Genomic DNA, 24,159 nt, shown 5'->3' with positions numbered 1-24,159 from the left:
TTTTAGCTGCAAAAATAAGTGCATTTTGGGAGGGCCAAGAGCAAGAAGGACCAGAACCACGAGATGGAATTGTTCCAATTCCTTGCATACATGGGGGGGCGGGGGGAAGGACGACTCAAGTTGGCCTATATTATTTCCTCTAATTTGGGCTTCTGTTGTCAACCATTATTTTCTGGTGAATCTTGCCAGATCAAATATTTACTGCTGAATACTGCAGTAGATCATACTTAAAAGCTATACTTTTACCCTATACAGCTCCTGGTTTCCTTGCAGTCAGATGAAGCTTCCCACCACTTTGGGGCCAAATTCTATCATCGACTTCAGTGGATTTTCACCCATGTATATTAGCAATGAATTCTCTCTGTCAGCTTCACAGCTAGGTGTAATGAGATGGGTTGGTGTTGCTTTTAAGCAGTGAAGCAACTATCTCCGTCTACCTCACAATTCTTAGAAAGGGCTAGATTTTCCAAAGGAATTTTTGAAAAGCACCCAATCAGATTAGGCACTGAAATCTCTGAGGCAAGTTTTATCCTTAACCACAAGCCATGTTAATGAGCCCAGTCCTGATCCTAGTGAAATGAATGGCAAAAACAGAACTGACTTAAGTTCAGACATCTAGCTACTTTACCTTTCATAAAATTTAAAATAAAAACATGCTTGTTACAGCAACCACATCCATGGCTCAAGAGCCAATATGTTTCAGGATTGATTAAGCTACAGATTAAGTAGCAGCATAAACTAGTGCTACTAAATCAAATTCACCTGTCATTTACTGGGAGCAGCTTTTTAAAAGCTTTTTGCATTGGTGTAGCTCACTACATAAAATGCAAAATATTTTAAGAACCAGGGCCCAGATATTCTGAAGTATTTAGGCCCCTAAAGATACCACTAGGCAGTTCTGTAGAGCCTTCTGGATGCTTAAGCGAGTTGGGTGCTTCTGAAAATCCCACTAGACACCTAAATATATTTGAAAAAAATCTGGCCCCTGGTCTCAATCCCCATTTTTCAGATGTATTGAACATGTCCATTTTCATCACCAACTTCAGTTGGAGTTGTAGGTCTCAGAAGGTCTGAAAGACAATAGCTGTTTATTGAGAATCAGTGCACACTTTGAAAGTTTGCTTGCGTCACTTAGGGCCAATTGGTGGCCGAGTTGGCTCCTGGATTTGTTCTCAAGTTCTGTTCTCAGAGCCTGTCTACATCAAAGACATTCATAGCAGCGTAACATTAGGAGGCTGCACTAGGGCAGCTGCATCAATGTAGATGCTCTATACTGGCACAAAGCAGGGCTCACTCCAGTGTGGTTACATCCATGTTACACAGCTAGGAATTTAATTTAGCCATGGTCTGAGACTAGACTTTGGCTCCTGGATTTTCTTCCCAGTTCTGCCACTGACTTACTACATAGAGCTTCACCCAGGAACACTTCCTTAATGTAGGCAGGCCCTGCATTTCTGTGGTGTATATCCAAACTAACTAACTGAGTTACTCCACAATAACTAAGCAGAATTTGGTCCCAGGTCTCCCATTTTTCCACCCAATGAACTTCCTCTCACTTGTATTGGTGTAAAACTCAGCTGCAGTCAATTACGACAGATTATACAGATGTAAGCCAGAAGATAACTAGGCCCATTGTTTCTTCGGATAATGCTTAAGTGGTCTTCAGAACTGGATTTCACTTCTGTGCTGTACATTTACAAGGCTTCATAGCCTACTTCACCTTTTTCACATTCCATTTTTGCTAAGGGATCCATCTTAAAATGTTCAGCAAGTTCTATACTGAGTGGCAGGCAACTGAATTCCAGTTATATAAAATACTTCCTCTGGATAAAAGTTAACAGAATATTTTTAGTCTTCCACTAGTCTTTGCAGTTTGACTCTTAAGACTGGTGCTGAGTAAGATCATAAGTTGGTTAGCTCATGAACAGAGCCTCTTCCCTGCAATGTGCAGGACTGACTCAACTTTGTCACCCAACCCAACATCCCCATAAGAATTTGCAGTACTGTCCTCTGATTTACTTTTGTTGTCTGCTTGTTTGCTCTGCTCTGAGGCTGTCCCAAGGCTTCCAGTTTCTAGGCTGCGCTGAGACTTCTTAATGAAGCCAAAAGCCTTTTTGCACCTCAGAAGTAGAGCTAAGCACCATGAGTGACATGAAGGAACAAGCTGGAAAGCCAATGACTGATCTGTACTCTTCATATTTCCCTTTCCCTCCTACAACTGTGGGCTCAATTCTGCAGCCATTCCTAGCACCAGCCTTAGCGTTTGCAGCAATGGAGATGCCCTCACACTGCTGCACAGATATAGGTGACCACACAAGGTAGAAGGAAGAGGGAAGAGAACCCGCTGTCTCCACACTGTAGGAGTAGCAAGGGGAGTCTTGGGCCTCAGTCTAGGTTGCTATTGCTACTCTTGTCCCTTAGTGGAGAAGTCAACAGGCCAATGACCCAGACTATATTCTGCAGTCACCATCACAAGTTTCTATAGGTAAACACAGTTGGCTCTTACCATTACCTTGCTTTGGGCAAAATGTGTGTTCACACCCCAGAGTCCATTTTTCTATAAATGAGTCTTTTTAAAGCTACTGTGTTTTCCTCCTGTGTTTGTACTTCCTTCTCCTCTTTCACTCCATTTTCCCCTCTGTCATTTTCTTGATATATCTTTTCAGTGGATTTCTTCTCAGACTCCTATGTGGTGCTCTCTTCCACCATCACCAGGCTATTCCTATCTTTCCTTATTAATTCCTCCCATCTACCTACACCATCTGCAGCATCCCTTTACTCCTCTCAGCCTTCACTCAGGTTCCTATCCCTCTATTAATGCTTTTAGCCCCAATGAAATGCACACTGCTTCCTCACCACTCTTATGTCCTTTTGCCCCAGTCACTCTCCTCCCACTGCCCATGTCCCCCATGGATAATGCTGCAGTCATGTTAGGGCACTACCAGCAAGAAGAGACTCCAGACGTTTGCCTGCATCTCCACACACTGTTCCTGTCCTCTGCACAGAGGCTTTTCTTCTTCCTTCCCCATTGATTACCCTCTCCTACTCTAACAATGCTATAGAACTAAGTAATAGCGTGGAGAGCAGCTTGGCCCTTTGACAGCACAATTTAAGGGGAGTTTCCACTAATGCCAACTGTTCCGGATCTGATCTGTGGACAGAATGCCGTCTGTAGGGCTGTTATTCTGACACCGTCCACCAGCACTGAAATCACAAACTGCTATGAAATCATGTAATGATTTCATTTAGATTCCATCCATATCACTCACTTTAAGTGGCACCAAATGATACGTGTAACTTGAGAGATGAGCAGGCGGGGATGGCACACACAGAAACCCATCTATCCCTCCAGTTATTAACTTGGCCTTCTATCTAACCACTGGAATGCATGCCTATTGTTTTCTACCATGTGGAAAACACAAAATAAGTGTTTGGCACAATTGCAAGTGACTATTATTTTTAGGAAGTCTGGAACCGCTGTCTCCTCCTCCTCCACTTCGTGTTTGTGTGTGATCATAGCTCCATCTGTTGGAAAATGATAGAAAGCATGACCTGACTGGAAATAGTGCTTCATTGTATAAGCCATTACGCAGAGGCCTCTGCATAAAGTATAAGATTCGTGATATTGGATACTACGGCTTCAGGACAACCAAAAGGGCACAGACAGCAGTTTAATCTGAAATTTGTAGGAGATTTGTTAATTTTTTACAATGCCCAATATTGCTAGACGTGATTAAATTTAAAGACAACAAAAACCTGTTGAAATCTAAGCACTTCCCAAGGTGTTCGCAATCCAAACATTTCCAGCTTGTACAAAAAGGATGAGAAACAGGCGATTGACTAGAAATAAGATTACTAAGGGCCTGTTCTGCCGACACTTGGGAAGGAAAGGCAGGGAAGTTTCTTTACTCTTCTTCCATCCCATGCCCTCCACTTCAGTGGGACTCCTTAGGCAAGTCACTCATGGGTTAAACACACAAATAGCTAAAGGCAATTAGTCTCATTTGAGTCTTCTAAAGAAAAAAAAAAAAGTGGTGGAGGCAGGGACGAGGACAGGACTCTAGTGATGCTTAAGTCTTGCTCGGGCCCTGGTCAGGGTGAATTTCACTCATGTGCAAAAGTATTTACTGGACTGGACAAAGGTTATCATTCCCAAGACGAGTACAAGCCAGCGTGTAAGATACCCAGCAGAGATAGTTTAGGGTATCAGATTTTCAAACTTCATTTTAAAATATAAAAGAGTACTGATCATTTAACTGCCTTCCTTCAGCCTTTTAGCACTGAAATAAGCAGAAGCATATTGGATTACATATTGCTAGTTTCATTTCAAACATTGAAAAAGCCTGATTCAAGACTCAAAATAGACTGATTTAAAGAAGTTACATTGTTTCTCATCCGCTTTTAATATTTTCAGTGGGGGGAGGGAGGAAGGAATAGCCCTTCCTGCTTGTGGGGGATCCTCTCAGGGGAAAAACAAAACAAAACACACACACACAACCTTAGATACACAGGGAAATGCATTTTATCTATTCACAACTACAGGATTCCCCTTACTTACCCTCTCCTATTCCCTAATATCTGGGGAGTTGTCTTCTGTCCAGCCACATTTGCTCTCCCTAGCTGGGCAGGAGAGGCAGCCAACTATTGCGAGACTCCCCATAAGTATCAAGAGTTGATGTTTTTCCTTAAACACTGAAGTCCTGTGACTACACCCAAATCTCAGCTTTTGATTTAAAAACAAAAAAAATTCTAGCCCTCATGGTTATGGAGGTGCGCCTTCAGGGTTGACCCTGTCCAGCTTAAGAAGCAGAAGTCAAATTAACAGGATCTATTATTTTTATATATACAATTTTTAGAACCCAATTCATGACTGAGCACTTTGGCAAGTGCCCAGTATGGCCAGCCCTGCATTTTCTCTCCTTTCCCCACATTTCCCTCCATTTGCATTCTCTCTGCTATAACATTGGCCTGACTCCTTCTTCCTCAACCCTCAGTCTGCATCCTACCCCCAAATATTCTTCTAAATTTGTAGTTTCCCTGTCACATGTCCCCCACAGTCCAATTTTCAGCACCTCCATCTATTTCTTCCTCTGCCCAGGGGACCACTATCTTCCCCAAGGGCAGTATGGCTTCAGCCCCTGTGGTTTCAGTCTTATTGGCAGTAACAGGAGAGGCCATTTTAGATGACAAGATGTCACAAAACTCATTGTAGAAGTTGAGATCCCCTTAAGAACAGCCAAACAGGAAGAGTTTCAAAGCAATTGGAAGAGCCAGCAACTCCTGATGTTTTCAGAAAACTTCACTTTTAAATGTTGAAGATGACAAACTTGTCAGGTGCTCTCTCAACAGCTTTGGTATTTGCTGTATCAGTCTAGAATACATACAGAAGATCAGGTTTAATTATATGTTTCTTCATTATTGCAGGTCAAAGCTTGAAAGAGTGCCCCCAAAGGCTCAAAACCCAGAAGGCAAATAAATCGGAGTTTATATTTTAGTTTCTGGATTTTGGGGGCCTGACCTATGATTGGAGTACTTGGGGTGTGTTATTTAAACTGACCCAGTCCATCTCTCCTAAGCACTCAAAGCCTTACATCAGGTCACCTTTGACAACAGTGCCAGTCTTCACCACAGCAGAAGTTGGGGTTTGTTTGGAGAACGGGAGGTTGGATTATTTAGCCACTCATTGAGAAAGGTTAAGGCCTGATTAAGGCGTCTAAGAGTAAAGCCCTCCCCCCACTCTCCAAATAATCCTGCGCTAGAAAGATGCCTCTGTACAACTGTGCTAATTGAATTACGTGGTTTACAAAGCAATGTTATTTACTGACTTGTATTTCAATTTAAAGCAAATATAATGTCCTTTTCCAAAACTCATGACACTTATGTAAAAGAATTGACTGGAACAGTAGTTATCTAGTATGGGTAGTTGGCAAGATTCATATCCGAGAGACGTTATTGCATAGTGGTCCATGCCTTTATGAGTGATCAAGTACATTTCACTAGTCCAATCTATCCAGAGCTACTTTTGACCACTACTCGAGAGTTAGAATTAATGCAACATATGTCTAGCTGCCTTACCCCATTTCTTTAAGTGCTTGATACCTGTTCACTGAACGTCAGGACGTTTATTGAAACAGGAGATGCATCTCAACACAGCTCAGTCTGCACCAGGGTTATGTTGGTATAACGGTCACTTGGGGTGTGGGTTTCACAACCCTAAGTGATGTCGTTATACCCATGTGCGTTTGTAACGTAGTCCTGGCCTTAGACAGCTAACATTTCAGGAACTTAAGTGTGAAAATTTTGGCCAGCCTGTTTTTAAATTAGTTACGTTTCTTCATGCAGCTCTATTGCGCAACAAGCTTAAAATTGCTTTTGAAAAAAAACTCTCTTCCTCCCCTGCCCCCCACCCCCTTATATGGAACTTTTCAGCAATGGGGCCTTGGTCCATGACTAGGGTTCCTAGGCCCTACAGTAATACAAATATTACTGAAGTGATAACCAAAACTCTCAACTGAATGTTGGGCTGCCTGGATTTAAGAGTTTATCCCATTTTTTCTCATTTTACAGAGAAGAAAACAGAACCACGGGGACATTTTCCTCCAGGTCATAAAAATAGTCCAATGCTATAGCCAGAAATAGAATCCATTCCAGGCTTGCACTCCTCATGTGCTAATTTGTCAAGCCCATTTCTGCTGCATTGTTTTCCTCTTTTGATTATTGCACTAAAATATTTCCCACACCTTCAACAGGACAGCACTTTCCCACCTATGAACCCTTAAAGATACTGACGTTCCCAAAGTCTACAAAATAAGAGATTCATATTTACTGTAGAAAGAGTTGCAAATGTAAGTAATCACTGACAAGAACTAGAGGTAAGATTTTTCAAGCATGCTCAAGTGACTTAAGGAGCACAAATTCTGACTTTCAGTAAATCTTGTGCACTCAGGTCACTGTTACTAGTCCCAGCCTAACTCATTTGCAAAAGTCTTCTCTGATCTGCCTTTTTCAGAGTACTTTAATCACTACCAACAATAATCTTCCTCATAGAAATTAATTGACTTCATCTTACACTTTCATAGAAAATGGAGGTGACAATGCACTTATTTGTCATTTCCTCTTCCTTTGAGCTAGGGAAAGTTGAGAGCCTATTAATCCATTTAGAGAATATTGATCGATTGCTACTAATGTTTTGCATGTTACATTAAAATCACATAAGAATTAATGTTCAAGTCTTCTTAGGCCAAGCTGACAGTACATATGCAAGACTTAGCATCTGTTTTCTGGGTGAGAGTTATGGTAGGGATAACACTATCATTTAAATCAAGTCATACACACATATACCTCAGAGCTGAGCTTTTACTTTATCAACACAAAATGACTGACACCTGTGTCAACAGAAATAGTAATTGGCATAGATATAAATAGAATACAAATTTGTTTTGTTCCCAGTCTCTTGAAGCTAGCCAGACAAAGCAAGAAGCATATGCCACACCCTTAACAAGAATAGTGCAGCTGCCACAGTAGTGTGTGCTGCTGATATTCCTCCCATAAAATTTCAACTACATCATAGTCTGTCTGTACACAGAAGGGTGCTATATAGCCCCAAGACTTTCTCCGCACTGGTGATTTAGCAGCAGGTTAAGGATTTGCACCAGTGCAACTATACTAGTGCTATACAAACAAAGTGACAGTGCAAACAAAGCCTGGTCTGCATTAAAAGTTGATATCAGCACACTTATAGCACACCAGGGTGTGAAAAAGCCACACTCTGGAGCACAGTAGCTATGCTGCCTTAACCCTTGGTTGTAGGCACAGCTAGCTACCATCACTGAAGTAGGTGACATTCTTATAGCAACAGAAAGCCCTCTTCTGTCATTGTAAAATACATCTATAGTATAACGTTATGCTGGCATAACCACAGCACCAGAGCTGGGCCACTGCAGTCCCCATAAATTAGAGATACCTTAAATGTGAGAGTCAGGTTAAGCCCAGCCCCACTGTTCCTCTTCTCCCACATACTTCACTCTTGACACACACATTTTTCCATCACATGCTATTGAACAAGGCTCACCATCCCCTTTGCTACCTCACCACAAGCCCCAAAACACTCCTTACCTTAATTAGTCTTCTGGGGGGTAGTGCAGTGTTTTACTGGCCCAAAATTCCTACACTCATTAAGAGGCATTAGTAGAGAGACCTGCACTGCTGCCTAGTGAAAGAAGCACTCAGTGGAGACAAAACAAAACTCACAGTACTCTACCATTATGCTGCTTCTCTGCTATTTACATTTTTTAAACCCAGCTAAACCATAGACTGCTTTTTTCACTACCTTGCACCTCATCTAGTCATTTACACCTGTGCAAAGTGAGTATAAACCCACTACCACTCTGCACAGGTGCAAATGACTGCACAGGATGAAAAGCAATGGCCAGGCAAGGTTTTAAACAGCCCTGCTCACAACAGAATATAGTCAAAAATCTATTCAAATTATTAATTAAATCTGTAGTAATTTCATTCACTTTATTTTGTGAGTATACATTTATACATCAGTGTGGATTAATGACCTATTGCATCACCAGTAATTGCTATGATTTAGAATTATTTCCATTATAAATCCTCCTATCCTGCAAATCTGCATACACATGCTTAATTTCCTTACCATAAATAGTCCTACCACTATGTTGACACTTGCATAAGTGTTTGCAAGATTGGGGCCTTAGGTTTCATCCATAAAGTCAGCTCTGCCACAGGAATGACATGATGCAACAATGCTGCGTAGCCTTGTTCAGATGCACAACAAATATAATTTCAGCATCTCAGAAACAGAATTAGCCTTTGTCTACACTGCAGCCTATGTCAGCAACAGTTATGTCAATATTCCACATAAGCATTTGTGCACGCAGCGCTATGTCGGTGGGAGAGCTTCAGACTAACACAGCTACCCCTCTAATATATACATTAAATCATATGAATGTCTTTAAAAATGGTTTCCCACAAAGATCATATATGCATCTGTTCCCAGGAAAATGTATGAATTACATCATTCCAAAAACTAGTTTGGATGAATCAATAAAGGCAGAAGCATACATGAAATATACACAGACACATACAAAAATCACCTGCACGTATGTATACACACACGTATAATACATAGAAAAGTGTGTGTATCTCTATAGCTACACACATAAAATTGTATATATATATTTAATTGTATATAAATATATTCAGAGAGAAAAGCAGTTTTATCATGCCATGTGTTTATACTTGTTTATTATATAATGCAGTATACAGATTAATGCTATTATGCAGTGTTACACACACAGAAAATGGCTGCACAATTTAGCTGTGGCCTGACTCAGCTATAATTCCTAGTGCAAGCAGTAGTCGAAAGCTGCTTTAACACCAAACACGAAAAATCTGCCGTGCGTGTCCCAAAAGAACATGTGCTCCAGGTGAGGCTCGAACTCACAACCTCGGCATCGCTCTGCTGTGTACTGCTGTATAAGTACCGCGCGCTAACCGATTGCGCCACTGGAGCCCTGACACCATGTCTTTCCGAACGCTTTATCAATGGTGCACCCGGGGGCGGGGAGCGGCATGAACCGTCACCCGCCTGCTCCGAACCGCGAGCCGCCGCGCGGACACTGATGGGAGCAGAAGAGGCGGGCACGGCCCTGTGCTGAGGGCAACGCCTGGCGGCTGAGCCAAGCAATGGGCTCGGCGCAGCACCGCGTCGGTTACCCCCGGTGCTCCACTGCAAAGGGGCTGGTGCAGCGCGGTGCTCGGCTGGGGGCGGTGCCCCGCTGCCCCCTTTAGCCGCGTGCACCCCGCTGTAGCGCCCCTGGCTAAGCTCCCGTGTCGCGCGGGCCTAGCGTGGTGCCGAGCAGCGAGCCCGCTGTGACATAGTTCCGGCTCCACTGTGGAACGAGCCGGGACCTAGAGCCCGCTAGTGGCCCCGCTCGCCGGGGCAGCTCGCGTGCTCTGCAGCGCCCCGTTCCCTTCAGCTGTTTCCCCATCGGATGGTCGCTGCCGCCAGCCTGCAGCCCCTTCAGTTCCACTGATGGCTGCTCTTGCACACCAGGCTTGGGGGGACTTTCTTTTCCTGAGAGAAAAGCATCTGAAATTTCCCACCTCTCTGTCCCAGCCAGCGTGACCAGACAGCAAATATGGAAAATCAGGGTGGGTGTAATAGGAGCCTATATAAGAAAAAGATGCGAAATTGGGACTGTTCCTATAAAATTGCAACATCTGGTCTCCCTACTCCCAGCAGCAGGCCTGTTAGGGCAGGAGCTAAACATATCCCAGGCCCAGTCAGCCAGAATCACTTTTTATACTTTGGGGGGTTCCCTCACCCCCTTCTTCACTTTAAACAACTTTGCAAACTTGTGTCCTGGTGCAAGTAGCCACTGTTAGGCATTACTTCTGAGGACTGTGTCCTGGACCGTGTCCTTTCCATAGCCTTGCTGTTTGCTTGGATGGTTGGTTGTGGATTTTTTTTGCATGGGGAGGGATATTTTAGGGGGGGCTGTTGGTTGTTTTTTTAACTTTATTTTCTCTTGGCACAGTCTTTTAATAGCAGAAGGGACTAAGCACCTGATACTGCTCCCATTAACTAGAATAGAGAAAAATTGGACTCTGAACAAAGAATTTCTTTGCTACATATGCAAATAAAATATTTCATTGCTGGTTTACGGTTTATTGGCCCAACATTTGGGCAGCATTGAAGTGGCCTATGTATCTGGACATTATTCTCCTTAATCCTGAATTTAGTTTTTCTTACCAAAACAAATGATGAAACAGTCTAAATTAACCACACAGTCCAGAGCAACCTTATTTAAAAAAACAAAACAAACCTCAAAACCAGAGATAGTGGTTCTCTCCATAATCACTTCCTGGTTCACTCTGCCTATTACAGTCCTGAAAGCACGCATTACACTGAGAATTGGAAGAATCTTGTAGTCTGAGGCACTCCTAGAGCAAGTTAACATTTTTAGTGAATTCAGTGCTAATGAGATTTGTGAGATATACAGGTACAGCAGCAGGACAAGTTTGTCCATATCTCACAGGTTCATCATCTACACCAAGCATTTGAGGAAATTCTCCCATTATTGCTCTGTCACTGGGATGAAGTAGCCTTCGGCATTTTTATCACTGTGTTGTGTCATCTAAACTTCCTCAGAGACTCTAACTTGTCTACACTAGCATATCCACCATTGTTAGAATTGCCAAAGCTACACTGCCAGTAGGTGTAAGAATATATGTGTGTAGACAAAGTCTCACAGGTCGAGAAAGCAACCCAGTCATCTTGTTCATTGGATTCTTGGATTCTCTGCAAAAATCTTCATAAATGACAAAGTCACTGTTGCTGGGTGAACCTTCCAACTCCCCAAAGGCAGCTTTAATTTATGCTTCTCTTGTTTGTGGGGTGAGGAAAGGCAGACGATGAGAAGGATACGATTAACTAGTTCATAATGTCCATTTATACCCCATGCCATTTCATGTTCCTTTTCTGTCCCCCATAAACTTTTGTGTGACCAGAAATAATGAGATACTTCACCTTTTTGGAAAAAAATAAAACATTTTCAAATAACTTCCAAGACAGACGCTCAGAAGTTACTGGAGTTGTATAAAATAAGAAAATATGTAAAAGCCTAATCCTGCCCACCTTCAAGTCAATGACAAACTTCACATTGTTGTTTGCAGTATTGCTGTTGCCATGTTAGCCCCAGGATATGAGAGAGACAAGATGGGTGAATATCTGTTATTGGACCCATTTGGTGAAAGAACCAATCTTTTGAGCTACAAAGAGCTCTTCTTGACTGCAGTTGGAGCTGGAGTAGGCTCTTAAATCACGCTTCCAGAATACATGCCAATAGTTTAAAGCCCATAGGGCTAAATTCTACCCACTGTTACACCTGTGCTACTCCAGTACCCTTAGTCTTTGAGAAAGCAGTTGATATATGAAAGGAACAACCAACAAAAACAAACAAAATACCCCAAGCAGAGTTTTTACCCCCCAAAAGGGCCAGAAACACTGTGAAGTCCATTAGGTACTTCACTGCTGCTAATGATTTTATGGGGAAGGCACTCAAATATGTGGCAGCGATGGGTGGCAGAATAAAATTGTAAGCTAAATAACTATTTCCTTCTGAGCATCTCCTGTTGACTGAGACTAAGGACAGGTCTACACTAGGGATGTGAGAGTTTAACTGATAAGCTTGATGTTTGTCGGTTTCTGTTAACAGTTAAACTCCACTCAGGGTCCTGGCTGCCACCCCACACCCAGGGTCCCAAGTGCTGCCCTGCGCCCAGAATCCCATCTGCCACCCCGCTTGCTCCGAATCCCTCCCAGCTGCCAGCCCCCATGCCCAGGGCTCTGCTGCCTCCTGGCATCCCTGCACACCAGGCATCCTCGCTGTCACGCCATGCTGGGGGGCTCTGCTGCTGCCCAGTATCTCGGTTCCATGGCCGAGGTCCCTCCTGGTTGCCAGCCCCATGGCTGGGGTCTGTCCCGGCTGCCAGGGTCCATCCCAGTTGTTGGCCCCATGCCCAGCGTCCCAGCTGCCACCTGCTGCTGTCTGGCATCCTGGCGTGCCCAGAGTTCCTCCAGGATGTCTACTCTTTCACCCTTACCCCCTTCTCTCCCCTCCTCCCTCCTTCCCCCCCCAAGAGAAACAGACAATACCAGCAAAAGCACAGTTTTTCCAGTATAACTGCATCTACAGTAGGGGCTTTGCCAGTACAGTTGTGCTGATCAATGATTACACTATTCACAGTGTTGACATAGAGTTGTGTCCTGGACCAAATGTTTGTGGAGCATCTAGACTAGACTTTACACATATGGTACTACTACTTATCAAGTTAATTGGCAATCAATTAACTCAAACTAAAGCAGGCCCACAAACTCTAGTCCAGACATACCCATCAGGGAGTCCTGGCTTGGAGTTATGTTGGACACAGGAAAAATGGCACTTCTTATCAGGATGGGTTAGGTACTGTGACGTTCCCAGTTCTTAATAGGCAGGGCCCGCTCTAGGTTTTTTTGCCGCCCCAAGCAATGCCAAAGCAAAAAAAAAAACCCCGGAGTGCCACCCCTGGAATTGTGCCACCCCTAGCATGTGCTTGGTTTGCTGGTGCCTAGAGCCTGTTAATAGGTGTGTAAACCAGCATCTTAACTGTGCATTTCCTGGTTTTCCTAAGTTTGTGATTTGTTTTTTCTTGTAATGCTAACATTCATTTCACGGATATGTGGAGAGACCTTAACTGAACATTTCCTGATTTCTAATGTTTGATTGGGGTTGAAAAATCCCACATTCCAGGAGCTGACAGAAAGCACTGTTGTGCAATAGCAGCCTTAAGTCCTTCCCAATGAAGATTTTTGAAAGTGAATTTCCTCTGTTTTCTATAAACATTTGAATGAGTAAGGTTGTTGAGGCTTCTGATAACTCTCACAAAAAGATGGGTATATTCTCTTGTAGCTAGGGTGTCCTGGCTCGGTGAAAGAAGTGTGGACTAGTGTGATTAGAACAATGGCTACAGATAGCATAGCCAAAATCATAGCGTGACAATGTATCCCATAATGCTTTATGGGAATATGACATAACTGGAATATGTTTTATGCTACATGTGCCATTGTAACATATCTCTGTAAAGGTTATGGTCTACTGAATCTATTCATCCTGTTTGTACATATATCAATTTTGTACTTGAAGTTATGAACATTGGCTGTATACTTGCTTGATTTCTAAGTAAGCTTTGTAAGGCATTTGGTCAGCTTCTTTAGAAAGGAATTTGCAAAGTTAAGTGCCCAATCAAGAAGCACTTAAGGAACAATGGATCTTGGAATGCTCCAATCCACATAAGAAGTCTCCTTGAGGACATTTAAGCTAACATGTGAACAGTGGCTGCTACCTGTAGTCCTGAGTCATGCATGGATGTGTGGCTTGCCCATATGACTCCAAAACTCCATCTTGGAGCTAGACTTTGCATAGGAGAGAGTCTCCACCCACAAGAGAAAGTCTATTTAAACCTGTGGGAGACCCCTCCATTTTGTCTTCAGCTGGCTAATCAGATATCCTTGGGGGTGGAGAGGCATCTGAAAGAAACTGGAACAAAGGATAATAACCACAGGGGGTTTGAGAGATTGCTGGACCCAGACTAGGAGACTAGTCTGTAAAAGGAAGCTTACTGGTAAGGTTTTTATCTGTACTCGGTTGTATTACTGTATTAGACTTAGGTGTGTTTTATTTCATTTTACTTGGTAATTCATTTAGTTCTGTCTGTTACTACTTGGAATCACTTAAATCCTACTTTCTGTATTTAATAAAATCACTTTTTACTTATTAATTAACCCAGAGTATGTATTAATACCTGGGGGGCGGGAGGGAACAGCTGCGCATATCTCTCGAACGGTGTCATAGAGGGTGAACAATTTATGAGTTTACCCTGTATAAACATTATACAGGATAAAATGGATTTATTTGGGTTTAGACCCCACTGTGAGTTGGGCATCTGAGTGTTAAAAATAAGAACACTTCTGTAAGCTGCTTTCAGTCAAGCCTACAGCTGGGTCTGGGTTTGTAGCAGGCTAGTGAGTCTGGCTCAAACCAGGCAGGGCAATGAAGTCCTAAGCTGCCAGGACAGGAAAGCAGGGGTAGAAGTAATCTTGGCACATCAGTTGGCAGCTCCCAAGGGGGTTTCTGTGATCTAACCCTCACACAGATCTAGCCTATTTATTTTGAAAAGATATGTGGCTAATTGAAAGAGATTTGTCTCTCTCACATTAGAGACCTAGGTTCTGATTCCAGCTGTGCTGGAAGTGACCTTGTGCAACCTCTCAGTTTTCGTATCTGAAAGTGGAAGGAATGATAGTTGCCTGCCCTCAAGGAGAGAGATTAGATTTTGGCTAGTAATAAGGTTATAAAGTACACAAAAACCTTGTCACAAAAGACATTACTGTAAAAATGCTGGCCTATTTCCTAGCCCAGTGCACCTTCCCCGAGTTAAAGTGTAGTCTGAATGGAAGATCTGTCTCTTTCTCATCGTACAACATGCCAGCAGTTTGCAGCAGAACAGATACAACTTTAGATAATGTTTTCACCCCTCAGCCAGAAGGCCGAGTTTTACTATTTCAAATGCTCAACCTTCTTTTTTGGTCCCATGCACAACACCTCTCTAGGGGCATTCCAGCAACAGACATTTCATGAGAAAAATTAGTCAACTTTAAAAAAAAAAACATGAAAGTTTTACTAGTATAAATAAACTGGTAGTGTACAAGCATAACTCCTTGTGCAGATACTCTTATTTTGGGTGGCCTTTCTTTTGTTTGTTTTGGTATAGACTAAACCACTTAAGGAGACATAAGCTAAACTGGAAAAATACACTCTTATACTGGAATAAGAGTGTCCACACATGGAGTTATTCTGGTGTAACTGTATTGGTTTAAAGTCACACCTTAGTTTAAATCAGTATAGCTTTCCTGCGTAGACAAGCCCTAAGGAACACCTGGATCAAATTACCTCAGATTTGCACTTTACCCTTGAATATATCAATTTTCAAGCCAATCTGGCCACATGTGTTTCAGTGAAGATGTAAAATTCAGCTTTAAGCAGATACCATGTTGCCACCCTTTAATTCATATACATATTATATAAAATATTAGGATGACTAAGCTATGACAAGTAACAAGTCCTTGTAAATTTTGTACTGTTATTTTTGTCATCAATGCAAAAATATTTTTTTTAAATTGGTAAAAAAAACACATCTATATGTTTGTTTCTTTATAAAAAGTCAGTGGGAAATCCCCCAGGAACTGAGAGTGAAAACAGAACAGAAACTACACCAGGTGTTCAGAGATTGACAAATAGATCTGTACTTACTAATGAGACCACAGGAATGCCTAATAATTCACAACCAGTTTATCACTTCTTGTTTGCCCAACAAGCTGATGATAACAGACTGCACTCCCCCATAAGAATTTCATGATAGTCCAGTCACAGCCCCATGTTCTGTCATCAAATTTACGCAGAATCATAAACAGAAGATGATAAATTCAGAAGTGAGTCTACAGGGAGGCTAAAATGCTAAGGACCCATGTATTGCTGCCACTGGTGGAGCTTGCATCAGCATTAGCAACTGTGGGAATTTTTTGTAAAAAGAACTCTAATGTACACATAACATAGTGAAGTCCACTAGGTCTGCCCATGTAGGGAAGGACATTCCTGCTTTAAGAGAGGTTGTTTTGCAAGTATGACTGCTCCCACTTTTCACAGTTCTCCTTTAAGGGTTATATTTTCAAAGGCCTCAGCCCAGCCTCCATTCAGGGCCGGCTCTAGGTTTTTTGCCGACCCAAGCAAAAAAATTTTTGGCTGCCCCCTGTCCTAGCCCTGGGCTCCCCCCCACACCCACCTGCTGCCCCAGCACTGGGCTTCCCCCTCCCCAACACATCCCCTGCTGCGCCAGCACTGGGCTTCCCCCTCCCCCCAGCCATTCCAGCCCTGGGCTCCCCCCTTCTCTCCCACCAGTGCCCCACACACACACCTCCTGCTGCCCCAGCCCTGGGCTCTTCCCCCCCTCCACACCTGCACCCTCCTTCCGCCACAGCCCTGGATCACTGGTAACTCGCTCTCAGGGTGCATCATTCAGCAGGAATTTTGGATGTGCACAGAACACAGACAGGATTGGTTCCCATATGGTTACAGAACTGCAGTGAAGTGGAACAATTTTCAGCTTGTGTGATTGGAGGATATCTGGATGCATATTATAAGACTGTCCTCCATAAATGAGGAAAAGTTGAGGTGCCTTTATTATTCTTTTGTTCCACTCTTTCTTTCTATGGGGAATTTGCCAATGCAATATCACTGTCTTCCTTTTAAACAAACAAACAAACAAACAAAAGGCAATGGCTGATGAAAATAGCAATTCCAGTCCTAATAACCACTGGGAAGCATTTCTTGCTCAATTTTATCCTACTTTTTCTACAGCAAATTACAGTGGATCAGTATATTTGATTTGGGAGAAATGAAGCAACAAATGCCCAAACTGAGCTTCAGTACTCCTGAATTTTGAGGTGTTCAAATCTGGAATGCAGATGCTGGGTGTGTGTGTGGGGGGGGGGAGCTGTGGGTTCCACAGGGGAGCGCAGCAACATGTATGCAGCAGCATGTCTGGTGCTGCGTGGAGCTAAATACGCTGGTCTGAGTGGCACAGTAAGGGGGCTGGGGGGTTGAAGAAGGGATAGGGGGTTCCGGGGGGCAGTCAAGGGACAGGGAGCAGGGAGGGGTTGGATAGGGCGGAGGTTCGGGGGGCAGTCAGGGGACAGGCAGTGGTTGGATAGGCTTGGGAGTCCCAGGGGTTTATCAGGGGACAGGTAGGGGATGGGGTCCTAGGGGGGAAGTTGGGGGAGGTCGCAGGAGGGGGCAGTTGGGGACAAGGAGAAGGGAGGCTTAGATAGGGGGTGGGGTCCTTGGGGCAGTTAGGGGCAGGGGTCGTGGGAAGGGGTGATCAGGGGACAGGGAGCGGGGGCGGGTTTCAATGGGTGGGGTTTCTGTGAGGGGCAGTCAGAGGGAGTGGATGGTGGCAAGGTGGGACTTCCCTCCCCGTGGAGTGTCCTGTTTTTTGAATGTTAAAATATGGTTTCCCTACCATTCACAGTGCAACTCTCCACTCACAGCACGCTGCTGCATGAGGTCCCCCTCCTTCCTTTCCAGTTGGTAGTGGCCAATGGAATGCTGGGAAATGTAGTTCTTTCCCTGCTCCAGGGCTGGCTCTCTAGGCAGGGAGCTAACAAAGGAACTACAGCTCCCAGAGACCCCTGCTGATTCTAAGCTCTCATGCTGGATCTCTGCCACCCCTGCAAATGGTCTGCCCCAAGTTTGCTGGTGCCTAGAGCTGCCCTGCCTCCATTTGTTCACATGGAATTCCACCTACACACAGTTTAGCACACTAATACATAGAAAAACCCCTTGTACTCAGTGTGAACTCTGTTTACATGCACAAATGGAATTTGTAGGTAGGATTCAATTGACTTCAATAGAGTTACTCCAGATTTACACTGATATACCCCAATCAGAATCTGCCTAGTCATATATATAAATTCTAGTAAATATACAAGCTAATGATAGTGCCCAAGACAAATACCTGTATTACTGACTTTGGATAATTCAGCAATAGATATCACCTTCTGAAAATTTGACCCTAAGAAAAAATTACCCCCATTTTGCTTAGTCATGCACCATCTGAGAGTTCAAAAATGTACATCCCCATTCCTGATGTTTAAGGTTCCAAGGCGATACTGCAATATGTAGCAATGCCTTCTGCTGAGTGGATTCAGAACTGATCTACAGTATCAGGGCCCTGTACTGTTAACAGTTAATGGGGATTCTCCTTCAGCTCTGTGCTTTGGTAGCAGGAGGTTCCTAACATTTTGAGTTGACATAGTAGCAACTGTGTAGTTCCCAGGGAGCTGTGGATTTCTTACAATACTAACCTGTTGACATCTAACCTAAATTCTCTACTTGCACTTGTGACAAATTATAAGAACTAAATGTCATGAACAAATCAGTGCATTATTCCACTCTTAAGTGCTTTGGGGGAAAAAAACCCTCTCTCTCTCTCGTGTGTGTGTGTGTGTGTGTGTGTGTGTGTATATATATAGAGAGAGAGAGAGAGAGAGAGACAGGACAGATGGCTACAGAAGAGTGATCCTATTGGGAACCAGGAAGTGGGCGGGTGGAAGCCCGCCCACTGCTAAATGACATCCTCCCATTCTAAGGAGAGTATTCACAGAACCTGGAAACCAAATGATTCTGGGGGACAACTAATGAGATAACAGGGATGGGAGAGAGGTTAAAGGGTCAAAAGAAGGGAACCTGACAAGGACACTGAGCAGAGAACCCTGGACAGCGCCCACCGCTCCTCAAAGGCATCAAGGGAGCCAGCAGATGCCTTCCAGAGGAACTGCGTCCAGATCCGGACGAAGGATTGGAAATAGACCCCACAGTCACAGGAGACCCCGTCGGCCAACCTCCTCTCCCTGGTTTTATAGATGACCATTTTGACCAGGGCTAGGAGGAGGTTGACCAGGAGGTCCTGGTTTTATAGATGACCATTTTGACCAGGGCTAGGAGGAGGTTGACCAGGAGGTCCTGTGACTTTGTGGGGCCATGGATGGGGAGTGGATAGATAAGAAGGTGAGGGGAAGAGTGCAACCAAAAATGTAACAGGATACCTAAGAGGAGCTGGAATAGGGGCTACAACCTGGCACACTCCAAGTAAACATGCGCCAGGGTCTCCCATATGCCACAGAAGGGGCAGGTGTCTGGGACGGGGTTGAACTGCACCAAGTACATGCCCGTGCTCACGGCCCCATGAAGAAGCCACCAACTGATATTCCCGGCAGGCCTTGGGACCAGGGCGGAGTATAGGCTGGCCCACCAGGGTGCTTCACCCTCTAGAGGTGGCAGGAGGTCCCACTACTTTGTGTCGGGGCGGGACGCGAGGGTGAAGAAGTGAAGGGTGTGGAGCATAAGAGTGTATAGATGTTTCCTTGACACGCTCTGGAAACAAACCAGCTGCAAGTTGTGCAGCTGGCTCATGGTGAAGGGACGGGGGAGACTGGTTGAGTCCATGGGGCAGGGCCTGATGACAAGGTCCTGAGGGCCTGGGGTGGAGGGTGAGCAGGGCATGCCCTCTTGCAGGACCTGGTCAAGGTAGGCCCGAGCAGTGGGCGGCAAAGTGGCCCTCACCTCCTGAAGTACATGCTGGGGAGTATGAGGCCTGGAGAGCCCCATGCGCTGAGCGAGCGTCAGGGGATCCAGCCAGTCGCCCCGGTCATAGTCCAGGAGGTCTCCAACTCTGGAGACTTCTGCCAGGAACCGCAGGAGACTTCGCCACTGCACACAGAGCTAGGGATTGTGTAGGAGGGGCTCCACGAGATCAGCCCCCCAGGTGGCTGCCACAGACCTGGTTGCTGAGAACAGTTTCCAGGTCCGGAGGAAGTCTTGGTAGAAGACTGGCAGCCCGGAGAGGTCTCGCGGAAGACCTCTCGGATGGAGATAAAGGAGCTGCCGATCGTATCGGAGTCCTCGGAAGCAGTGCAGGAAGGCGTGCATCAGCACTTTCCACACCGGACTACCTGCACCATAAAGGAGCCTCTGCAGGGCCTGGAGGTGGAAAACACGGACCTGAGTGCATAGGCACCTCAGGCCCTGCCCTCTTTCCTCCAGGGGCAGATGGAGGACCCCTGCAGAGACCCAGTGCAGTCCTGGCCAAAAGAACTCCAGAATCACCACCCAAAGGTTGACCAGGAAGCCTGGGGCCAGGACCATGATGTTGAGCCGGTACCAGAGCATGGACAGGACTAATTGATTGAGCACCAGTGTTCTCCCTCGGAGGCAGAGGCACCGGAGTAGTCCTATCCAATTCCAGAGCCACTCCATCACCCTGCCCTCTAAACCGTACCAGTTCTCCGGCAGAGATGGATGCGTGGCAGAAAGGTAAATGCCAAGATAGAGCAGCAGACCCGCCCTCCACTAGATGGCCTGAAGCGCAGGTGGGAGGGAGCTCACCTGCTACCCATCCGTGACCACCAGGCCAGAGCTCTTGACCCAGTTGTCTCAGGCGGAGGAGGCTGCCAAGTAGATGGCTTGGCAAGCCTCCACCTGCACCAAGTCACTCAGGTCCTGGACCAGGAGGAACATGCCATTGGCGTACGCTGACAGGACCAGCCGCAGCTCCAGCTCTCACAGCACCAACCCTGTCAGCCTCTGACAGAGGAGACAGAGGAAGGGCTCTATTGCCAGAGCATATAGCTGGTCCGCGAGGGGGCACCCCTGCCGTACTCCCTGCCTGAACCTGACCAGTTCGGTCAGGGTCCAGTTGAGCCCGACCAGACAGTCTGCAGAAGCGTACAGCACCTGGAGAAAGCCCACAACCTGGGGTCCAAAGCCAAATGCTTGCAGAGATACCTGTGGTCCATCCTGTCGAATGCCTTCTCCTGATCCAGGGACAGGAGGGCAAATGACAGACCATCCTTACACCCAAGCTCCAGGAGGTCCCGGACCAGATACAAGTTATCAAATATGGTGCGGCCCAGGACACTGTAGGTCTGGGTGGACCACATCCACCAGCAGGGACCTTAGCTGCAGCAAGATGGCCTTTGCTATGACTTTGTAGTCCATGCTGAGGAGCGAGACAGGATGCCAATTCCTTAAGTCATGGAGGTCCCCCTTCTTCTCGCCTGCACAAAAGAGGGAGGACCCTGCTCTGCAAGGACTCGGCCCATATGGTGACTAGGTCTGGGCTGAGGACATCCCAGAACATGCGGTAGAATTCCACGGTCAGCCTGTCCATGCCCGGAGATTTATTGGTGGGCATGTGGTGGAGGGCTTCCAAGAACTCGGCCAGAGTGAGAGGCAGCTGTAGCCAGTCTCGGTCACCCATATTGACATTTGAGAGTCTGTCCCAGAGCACTTTGCAAGTGTTAGGATCGGTCAGATCCAGGGAGAAAAGGCCTATATAGAAGGCCCTGGCCCTCCCACACATCTCTGCCAGATCTGTGAGGGGGCAGTGTCCTCCGCCAGGAGGCAGGTGACGTTCTTCTTGGCCCCCGTCTTTTCCTCCGGGGCATAGAAGTGGGAGCCGCGATCCATCTCCCAAAGGAGGCAGATGCAGGATCAAACAAAGGCACCCCACGCCCGGTGGTCCTTGAGGGCCCGCAGCTTCTCCCACTTCTTCCGGCATACTCCACAGAGGAATGGATCCTTGGGGCTGGTGGCCAGACACCTCTCCAGCTCTAAGACCTCCCGTTTCAACTGCTCTATCACTGCATCCCTCTGTCAGCTGGCGCCCCAGGTGTAGTCACGGCAGAAGAACCGGGAGCGCACTTTCCCCATGTCTCACCACCACTGCGCCAAGGGAAAGGCGTGTCTCTCCCCTCACCAGGCCAGCCGGAACTCCCGGAAGGACACCACAAAGTCTATATCCTCCAACAAACTGTTGTTGAAATGCCAGTAGACCAGCCTTGGCCTCTCTGTGCAGAAAGAGACTGTCACAGTGGCTAGATGGTGATCAGAAAACAGGGCCTTTCAGATGCTGGAGAAGTGGACCCATGAAAGGTGGAAGCGTGACAGATATATGCGGTCCAACCGATGGGCCTACACTTGGACAAAGGTGAACATCGAGACAACGTCTGAGTGGTGGTCATGCCAGACGTCCACCAGGGAATGATGGTCGGTGATCTCCTAGAGGACATCTGCGGTGGCTGGGCACTGCTTGGTCCCCCCAGCACCTGCGGAGCCCCATCCTACAGCCTCGGGTATTCAATGTTGCGAAGTGGATGGGTGCCATGAGGAGGGCTGGGGGGAATCCTCACCGGCAGGGACGCTCACGGCCCCTATTGGGCCGTGCAGCAAACTGTGACCTACCCCATAGGTGAGCAAGGAGTCACAGAAGCTGCGGACCTGCTGGTAGGCTGTTGCAGCCTGCTTCTCAGTCCTCTTATCCTCCCCTATAAGGGTCCTCACAGCCCAAAGGATTTGATGGAAATCCCCCCTTCCAATCACTGGAGAGCAAGCTGCAACTTATTGCGGGGCCACGGACATCTTCTAGAAACTCCTGCAACTCCTCTCACAGCATATGGGGGGGGGGAGGGTCCGCTGGACTTTGGCTTGCCTCTGGTGGGGCCCCTGTCAAAGCCCCATGGCCTACCAAGACGGGCAGGCAGGGGGTGTGTCATGGTATAATTCCCCACTCTAAACCTTAGCGTCCAAAAGATGGGGTACCAGCATGAATTCCTCTAAGCTCAATTACCAGCTTAGAACTTGTAGCGCTGCCACCAACCAGGAATTCCAGTGCCTGGTACACTCTGGTCCTCCCCAAAACCTTGCCCAGGGACCCCCAAGACCCAGACCCTCTGGATCGTAACACAAGGAAAGTAAACCCTTTCCCTCACCATTGCCTCTCCCAGGCTTCCCCTGCTTGGGTTACCCTGGAAGATCACTGTGATTCAAACTCCTTGAATCTTAAGCAGAGAGGAAAATGCACCTTCCTCCCTCCTTCTCTTTTTCCCCCTCCCAGACTATCCCTGAGAGAGAAAGTAATCCTAACACAGAGAGAAATTAACCTCTCTCTCCCCCTTCCCTCCTTTCTCCCCACCAATTCCGTGGTGGATCCAGCCCCAGTCCCCTGGGGTCTCACCAGAATAAAAAAACAAACAATCAGGTTCTTAAACAAGAAAAGCTTTTAATTAAAAAAAGAAAAAAACAGTAAAAATTCTTTGTAAATTTAAAATGGAATAGGTACAGGGTCTTTCAGCTATAGACACTGGGAATACCCTGCCAGCCTAAGTATACAAGTACAAATTAAAATCTTTTCAGCCAAATACACATTTGCAAATAAAGAAAACAACCATAAGCCTAACTCGCTTTATCTACCTAGTACTCACTATTCTAAACTTAAGAGCCTGTATCAGAGAGATTGGAGAGAAACCTGGTTGCACGTCTGATCCCTCTGAGCCCCCAGAGTGAACAACCACCAAAAACTAACAGCACACACAAAAACTTCCCTAACTCAAGATTTGAAAGTATCCTGTCCTCTGATTGGTCCTCTGGTCAGGTGACAGCCAGGCTCACTGTTCTTGTTAACCCTTTCCAGGCACAAGAGATATGAAGCACTTTTGTTCTATTAACTCTTACTTATCTGTTTATGACAGGGTGGACCCCTAACATGGTACCCAATGGGTGGCACCACATGGCCCGCCTCAGACCCCAGGTCAATGAGGGGGCAGCACAGGGAAGACAGCAGCCCCTAGTGGGTCAGGACAGGGGAACACAAAGGCTGCTCCCTGGGGGTCATCCTCCGGGAAGGGAAAGACGACGGAGACAGCCCCTGAGGTGGCAATAACATCACAGGAGCTGGAGGGGACAGGGATAAGGTCGGCTTCAGGGGCAGGGCCAAATTCAGAAGTAGGGGCAGGATTGGAGTCAGGAGTAGGGTCAGAGAAAGGAGCGCTAGTGAAACTGGGAACTCCAGTGGCCAGGCTACTGGGCAGCGGGACCCCACAGTTGGGCTCAGGAGTCTGTAGGGTGGGAGGGAGCCCTCCGTGATGCCAGGCTCATGCTCTAAGGTAGGGATGCCATGGCCATACCACCTAGGTGGGGT

General features: G+C 46.1%; 1 non-coding gene across 1 annotated transcript; it reads right to left on the bottom strand.

The window, feature by feature from the left end:
• Positions 1–9,444: 9,444 nt before the first annotated feature.
• On the bottom strand, positions 9,445–9,538 carry TRNAI-UAU. The gene is made up of 2 exons: positions 9,501–9,538; positions 9,445–9,480 (listed from the first exon to the last, which is right to left on the bottom strand). It is a non-coding gene; the product is annotated as a tRNA-Ile (tRNA).
• Between the last annotated feature and the right edge of the window lie 14,621 nt (positions 9,539–24,159).

Source organism: Gopherus evgoodei, chromosome 3 (genome assembly GCF_007399415.2).
Source record: "Gopherus evgoodei ecotype Sinaloan lineage chromosome 3, rGopEvg1_v1.p, whole genome shotgun sequence".
Lineage (NCBI taxonomy): Eukaryota > Metazoa > Chordata > Testudines > Testudinidae > Gopherus > Gopherus evgoodei.
This window is presented reverse-complemented; position numbering and strand designations above follow the sequence as displayed.